This window comes from Bison bison, unplaced genomic scaffold (assembly GCF_000754665.1).
Source record: "Bison bison bison isolate TAMUID 2011002044 unplaced genomic scaffold, Bison_UMD1.0 scf7180017864471, whole genome shotgun sequence".
In the NCBI taxonomy this organism is placed as follows: Eukaryota; Metazoa; Chordata; class Mammalia; order Artiodactyla; family Bovidae; genus Bison; species Bison bison.
Window position 1 is genome coordinate 30520807 of NW_011495032.1, and position 8288 is coordinate 30529094.

At 42.2% G+C, this 8288-nt stretch overlaps 1 protein-coding gene across 4 annotated transcripts in view; it reads right to left on the reverse strand.

Annotated features, from left to right (window-relative positions):
- Nucleotides 1–8288, reverse strand: part of PLEKHM3 (pleckstrin homology domain containing, family M, member 3) — a 224568-nt gene that overhangs the window by 206818 nt on the left and 9462 nt on the right. The window contains exon 1 of one of the 4 annotated variants that reach the window (XM_010861067.1): nt 4368–4541. The exons of the other annotated variants lie outside the window; for them this stretch is intronic. The gene's annotated coding sequence lies outside the window, so the exon portion shown is untranslated. Of the gene's footprint in view, nt 1–4367; nt 4542–8288 lie in introns of those variants that run through there. 4 annotated transcript variants of the gene reach the window in all.

The window sequence follows — 8288 nt, forward strand, 5'->3', positions numbered from 1 at the left end:
CAAAATCACTGCAGATGGTGATTGCAGCCATGAAATTAAAAGACACTTACTCCTTGGAAGAAAAATTATGACCAACATAGACAGCATATTGAGAAACAGAGACATTACTTTGCCAACAAAGGTCCGTCTAGTCAAGGCTATGGTTTTTCCAGTGGTCATGTATGGATGTGAGAGTTGGACTGTGAAGAAAGCTGAGCACCGAAGAATTGATGCTTTTGAACTGTGGTGTTGGAGAAGACTTGAGAGTCCCTTGGACTGCAAGGAGATCCAACCAGTCCATTCTGAAGGAGATCAGCCCTGGGATTTCTTTGGAAGGAATGATGCTAAAGCTGAAACTCCAGTACTTTGGCCACCTCATGTGAAGAGTTGACTCATTGGAAAAGACTCTGGTGCTGGGAGGGATTGGGGGGCAGGAGGAGAAGGGGACGACAGAGGATGAGATGGCTGGATGGCATCACTGACTCAATGGACGTGAGTCTGAGTGAACTCCGGGAGTTGGTGATGGACAGGGAGGCCTGGCGTGCTGCAATTCATGGGGTTGCAAAGAGCCGGACACGACTGAGTGACTGAACTGAATATTTAATTGAAATAAGATTATATATACAGTTTGGGCATACGATCTGTTTAGATATATGCTCAAAAAGCAAATACCAATAAACAACTAACGTTGAAAAGAAAAAAATGTGCCAGAGTGTGCTGTGTCCAGCAAGACCTATAGCCTGGCACCAGGCCCCTCTTGACTGAACTCTCTTCCACTGAGTCCAGGGACCTCCTCACTACACCACCACTAGCTCCCTCACTGCAAAGCCCTGACCTGCCCTGAGCCTGTCAACCAGCCCCTCCTCAAACCTTTCCTCCTCGGGATTCACAGGCACCGAGGTCTCTGTTTCCCTCCTTCTTCTTCCCTCCCCTTCTTGGTTCCATCTTCTGCCTTTCCTTACTGGTCTCCTCACCTCAACTCTCTTCTCTGACCATGGCCACATGTACTGCTCAGGTCAATTTGTCCACACTGTCCTTCAATAATTACCTCCATGTTCATACCTCCCAAACTTCCACCTTCAGTCTTCATGGGACTTGGGTCCCATGTTCCCAACTTTTTGTAAGACATTTTTACCTGACTTATCTTCTGGCCAAATGAAGTTCAACTTGTCTCAAGCCAACTCAGTGATTCACTCAATGATTATTTGCTGACTGCTCACTATGGGCTGTGTGCGGTCTAAGTTACTGGCGAGACAGAAGCAAATACAACCCTTCAGTACAGCTCCCACTGATGATGGCACAACTCTCTAATCTAGGCCTTTCACAGTCTGGAACTAGCTTGCTCTCCAACTTTCCACTTCGCTTTCATAAGACATTCTTTTCCTCCAAACTGGAATACTACTGCTCAAATTTTAGGCTTTCCCAACTCTAACACTTTGCTTACAGTTTTCTCTGAGGTATCATCTCCCACCTCTACCTACTGAAATTCCATCCACTCTTCAAGCTCAATTGGCACCTCTTTCACAAGCTTTCTTTGATTCCTACCCTAAAACGGTCTGCTCTTTCTTCAACCGTCTACAGAACGTCTTTGGTACCATGCCCACAGCTTACATTGCACAGTGCCTGTTCTTTCTGAAATGAGGGTGATGATAAATTATCAAAAGCATATTTTATGCCAAGTACATTGCTTAGTACTTTATATCTGTAAGCTTCACCATGTTTAAAGTGGTACCATTATTCCCATTTTTACAGATGAGGAATCTGAGGTGCAAAGATACCAAGATTCCTGCAGTCGCACGCCTACCCTACTGGACATACAGCAACTTAAGAACAGCAATTCTACCCCATCGCATGTTTACAGCCCTCACTGGACCTAACACTATGGCTAATACACAATGTGTGTGTGTGTCTGTTGGGGGCGGGGCGGGGGTTCAGTCACTCAGTCGTGTCTGACTCTTTGCAGCCCATGTACTATAGCCTGCCACACTCCTCTGCTCATGGGACTTTCCAGGCAAGAATACTAGAGTGGGTTGCCATTTCCTACTCCAGGGTATCTTGCCGACCCAGGGATTGAACCCATGTCTCCTGCTTGGCTGGCGGATTCTTTACCACTGCACCACCTCAGAAGCCCAGTACACAGTGGGTGCTCAGTAAATACTGGCTGAATGAACAACTACATGAAGTCTGTTTTCAAAGTACTGACATCTATACATATAAACAGCACTCTGGTTTTCTGGCAAAAATATATTTGAATTCATAAGCTCATCTAAGTAAAATCTGACATGATTTCCAAAACACTGACTTGAGCTTTTACATTTTTTTTCTTGGTTAGAAAAAGCTTCCAAGCTATTAAAACTGGGTTTAAAAATAACATGGCAAAGGTCAGGTAGCAGAGACCTCACTCAGACCTTTTATGAAAACAAAAGCACCTATGCAACCCTTAGGAATTACTCTGAGAACCACTCCAAATTCGTAGTTCAGCTGGTCAAATTTCCCAGTGATTTAGAGCTCAAGCTCTTTCTAATACCAGGAAGGACACGTTCCCTTTGAAATACCCTCAGGCAATCAACCTAAAGCATTTTCCAGTCCATCTCTGTGATTATTGTTTGTCACTTGCGAAAATCATTGAGACGTGTGACACCCCAAGGTATTTTCCCAGAAAGCAAACGAAATATAAGTATGGCATCTCAAATTTCCAACTGCTCTGTTCTTGAAGGCAGTAACGTTATTATGCCTCAATGTCAACCACTGGATTGGAAAGCTAAGGCTTCTGATTCAGAAGCCCATTTTCATAAAACCAAAATGACCTGGTTTTAGCAACAAAACAGACACAAACTTCAGTTACTTAAGTGTCTAAAAATGCAGACTCAATGTTTTTCATTTCCCTTTACCTCCATGGCAGGAAATAGTGATTAAAAAAGCATACAAAGGAACCACTCAAATTACCTTCATCCTAGGACGGAGGTGAAGACAGTGACAAGTTCCATCATAAAAACCACATGCGCTAGAGTCAGCCTCCAACTGCAGCAAGGAATCATTGACTAGTACAAGGTGGATGAGATGGCTGGATGGTATCACCAACTTAATGGACAGGACTTTGAACGAACTCCAAGGGACAGTGGATGATAGAGCCGCCTGGGGTGCTGCAGTCCACGGGGTCGCAAAGAGACGAACATGACTTAGCAACTGAACAACTGCAACGTGGAGGCGCCGTCTCAGCTAAACCAGCTAGCACGAAACCTCCACGACGAAGGCAACGGCCCGCCAAGGACATCCACTGAGACCCAGCTGTGCAAGACACCCTAAAAGCTAGGGAAGTAGCTTTCTAGATTAGCCTCTTTAGATTTAAACATGTCATCAGCTCAACTATTTGACTTCATTGAGAGTAACTGTCTTCATGTGCATGGTTTAGTGTGTGGTTTATAAATCACTTGATAAGCTTCTTGATAAAATTTTGTAGTAATCTCAACAAAGAGAGGTAAGTAGAGAAGCAGGATTATTTTTTAGAGATGATGAAAGAGACCAAAATAACTCACCTATTGTCAGTCGAAGGCCCCATGGGAAAGAAAAAGAAGTTCCAGTAATCCCTGTTTAATTACTGAGTACAAGTTCCACTACCTTTTAAATCACCTTAAATCACTCAGGGCCCCTGATGCTAGAAGGACCATAAACAAGGACTAAGTAAGTTGAATCCAATCCATGAGCCACCCAGTTTTGAGTCTGTTTGATGGGACAGAGGTGTAGCAACAGGAAGAACACACACTGCTGACACCAGGAGAGGGCTGATAGCTCAGCACTGCCTTCTAAGCTGAATGACCTCCAGTAAGTCAGGCTGACTCAGGACTTCTTGACCCTTCTTATCTGCAAAGTTGAAATCCTGCCAATGCCTATATCCCTCAAAGCATCTCTCCATTAGAGAGCTGTAATGCACAAATGCAGATAATATATGTGAAATTTTTGTAAAATCTAAAACAATTACTATTCCTATTAGAAGCTAGTAGATTCCTAAACACACAAACATTTATACTCAACAAGCAATCACAGAGGATGGACCAAGTATCCAAACACTATGTTAGATGATACTATGGTCACAAAACACAGCTTCTGCCCTCAAAAAGCTTATGGGGAAATACAACAAAACCAAGTATAAAAAGCAGTCTAACAAAAGTATACAAAAGGTGTCACAAGAACATAAATAAGACTCATCACAAATCGAGGGACAATAAAAGGTCTTAAGTGACAAAACACAATTAAATCACATAACAACATGTATACAGAGATGACTTCAGCTAAAAGAAACCAAAGACAAAGGAAACAAATGTACAAACAAAACTAATCAGACCTGCTCTAGAAAAGATGCTGCTTCTGGCATGGAGCTGTCAACTTACCGGAATATCTTGAAAGATCCCACCAAAGGGTGAGCTCAACGCGAACTCACCACTGCACAAATGGGAGGCATGCATGCAAAGTGCTTCCTCACAAGCTGCCCAAGGCTATACGACCCATGGGGACATCCCTGGCCAAGAGAAGCCTCTGCTGGGTGGCTGAGATGTCATGAGAAATGAACCCATGCCTCACTTCCTGTTGACTTAATTTCTTAGGTCACCACAGCTGATTAGCAGAAGGGAGAATACTCACCACTTTAACCTTTAAAGCAACAACCAGCTTATATGTGAGCACGTATTCACAGAACTGGTTCCTCTGGGCATTTAGGGTGAATGTACACGAGAAGTAATTATCTGATTTTTTTTTTCTTTCCTTGGTACACTTGAACCTTCTTAAATATGAGCCCAGATCTTTGTTAAATGGCACCCAGAGAGTACCAAACCCACAATAAGGTCTAAGCAGAAGGTGACTCACTTCTTATTTGAAAGGATGGAGGTACCCAGTGATGATGGGCTGCTTCCACAACTTCTCCCTCCCTTTTGGACTCAATTTTTGACAATGACCTTGGTTGGCTACCTAGCAGCCTCTTACCAATTCTCTCAGGAAACAAATGAGGCTGCCAAAAGCAGACAAAACATTGTCTTTGACCCTCAAAGATAAGGACAAGGCAAGGTAAAAATAAGAAAAGTCTTTGCTATTTTACTAAGTATAACACATAGGCCAAAAAATTCTCTGTCCATCATATAGACAGAGGAAAAGTTTACAAAGTATGAAAAGGAAGAACACTAAAAACTACATTTTCATCTCTAAATCTTGGTTTAAATTTCTTTTATTACGGACCATTGGGCTTCCCAGGTGGCTCAGTAGTAAAGAATTCACCTGCTGACACAAGAGACCTGGGTTTGATCCCTGGGTTGGGAAGATGCCCTGAAGGACAGCATGGCAACCCGCTCCAGTATTCTTGCTTGGAGAATCCCATGGACAGAGGAGCCTGGCGGGCTACAGTCCATGGGGTCACAAAGAGTCAGATACGACTGAGCATGCACACATGCATAGACTATTATCATTGGTATGAAACGGATTTTTACTAAACAAGTCTGCAATGCCAAAACCCCCTGAAGTTGAATTCTGGAGCTCTGATTGGCCTATTTCTCTGACTGTTTTGATCTGACATTAGGATGACAAGCTTACGGTAGTTGGGATTCAAATAGTTCCCCAGCATCGGAAATGACTACTATTAAAGTCTTCAAAAATGCCCTGAAGAGGACTCCTTGAGTGTAGATGGACATACTTTAAATGTGGAAGGGTGTATTTAACCAAAAGTTTAAAAAACTACATAGAGTTCTTATAGCTCCTATGCCAAGACCAAGATTTAAGTCATTGTAACATTTACTGAACACTTCAGTTCAGTTCAGTTTCAGTTCAGTCACTCAGTCACGTCTGACTCTTTGTAACCCCATGGACTGCAGCATGTCAGGCCTCCCTGTCTATCACCAACTCCTGGAGTTTACTCAAACTCATGTCCATGGCGTCGGTGATGCCATCCAACCATCTCATCCTCTGTCATCCCCTTCTCCTCTTGCCTTCAATCTTTCCCAGCATCAGGGTCTTTTCCAATGAGTCAGTTCTTCTCATTAGATGGCCAAAGTATTGACGTTTCAGCTTCAGCATCAGTCCTTCCAAAGAATATTCAGGACTGATTTCCCTTAGGATGGACTGGTTGGATCTCCTTGCAGTGCAAACGACTCTCAAGAGTCTTCTCCAACACCACAGTTTAAAAGCATCAATTCTTCAGTGCCCAGCTTTCTTTTATAGTTCAACTCTCACATCCACACATGACTACTGGAAAAAAAGTGCTATTGAACACTTACTAAAGTGATTATGTGAAGCCTTGTATCTTCATTACGCTGTTAAATCCTCCCAGCAACCCTATTGGAGAGTTGCTGCTATTATAATTATTACCACTTTACAGATAAGGGACTTGAGATTTAAAGAAATGCAGTAGTACCTTATCCAAGCTAATATGGTCAGTAAGTGAGTGGAAATCAGCCTCTAAAATGCACATACCAGCCAGTAGAACAATAGCAAACTAATTACCTTGAGATAACACAGCTAGAATTTTACACATAAGGTACTTTGAATGTTAATTTCAAACAGTAAGAACTTTAATAATTATTTTTAAATCTTTCTATTTGTGTATCCCACAACTCAGAAAGTTAATTGCTAAATATACTTAATTTACAAAAAAAAAAAAAATCACCTCTGTACTATTTCTGTGTCACTGTAAATTCTCTAAGGGAATGGTGGATGAGAGGTGCCTGAACAAACAGAATAAAAGGCTGTTCTAACTAGCTAACCTCAATTCTCTGAAGTGACCTTGGACACACTGCTTGGAATGTCTGCAAGGGGATAATAACTGTGACTCCATTTTGGCCAAACAAGTGCTTTCAAAAATGTTTACATAGTCCTAATTGCCCTAACCTTTCACTAATGTTTACCAAAGACATCATTTTTCATTTAGCCGATAAATAGAAACACTTGTAAAAATGTTTGCTTAAAAAAAAAAAAAAAAAAACTAACCCTGCAAATAAGTGTTTCTGTCAAAAGAACTGAAAGGAATATTTTCAAGTTAGATGTAACTATAGGTAATTCAAACATGCTTCAGCTATTAAGGTATATCCAAATAAACTAAAACTAACTAAACTTTTTTTTGGTGGGCGGGGCGGTGACAGGTAGATAGAGGGACAAATACCAGTATATATGGGATTCAAACAAAATAACAAAGTTGACCCACAACTTTCAGTCTTGTTTCTTAAGATGACATGCCCAGGTTTCATATGACCCCACTACAGTGAAAATACAGATACGATATCTGACCTTTTAGTGAAGGGTAATTACTTCTGGACCACAAGGTCTGGAATTAGAAGACCTGAGTTTGAAGGGTCCATGCACCACTACTACTTGTCAAGTCATCTGAACCTGAATTCTAGTTCTTTGAATGTAGGTCAAATAAGGATTCCTGTCCTACCTCCTCCAATGATTGTTTTGGAGTGCAAATCAAATGACATAATGTAAGTGCTTTGAGAACTCAAAAGCAGGGTACAGGATACTGACAGGTGTCGTCTGTTGGTACCAGGAAAAAGGTCACCACAGTCTCTTTGATCTCCTCTCATTAGAAACCAACAAACTAGTGGAGAGAGTGGTGACAGCAATCAGTTTTGGAAGCTCTGAGATAAGGTTTTAATTTACTCAAGGGTTCGTCCTGCAATATTCAGGCAACATTAGTTTCTGTACTTTCTGGTGGTCTTAGAGTGGAAGGATTCACTAGGACAAGATTCAGTGCAGTTCAGTTCAGTCACTCAGTCATGTCCGACTCTTTGCGATCCCATGAATCGCAGCACACCAGGCCTCCCTGTCCATCACCAACTCTCGGAGTTCACACAGGCTCACGTCCATCGAGTCAATGATGCCATCCAGCCATCTCATCCTCTGTCATCCCATACTCCTCCTGCCCTGCAATCCCTCCCAGCATCATAGTCTTTTCCAATGAGTCAACTCTTCGCATGAGGTGGCCAAAGTACTGGAGTTTCAGCTTTAGCATCATTCCTTCCAAAGAAATCCCAGGGCTGATCTCCTTCAGAATGGACTGGTTGGATCTCCTTGCAGTCCAAGTGACTCTCAAGAGTCTTCTCCAACACCACAGTTCAAAAGCATCAATTCTTCGGTGCTCAGCTTTCTTCACAGTCCGTCTCACAAGCATACATGACCACTGGAAAAACCATAGCCTTGACTAGACGGACCTTTGTTCGCAAAGTAATGTCTCTGCTTTTCAATATGCTATCTAGGTTGGTCATAACTTTCCTTCCAAAGAGTAAGAGTCTTTTAATTTCATGGCTGCAATCACCATCTGCAGTGATCTTGGA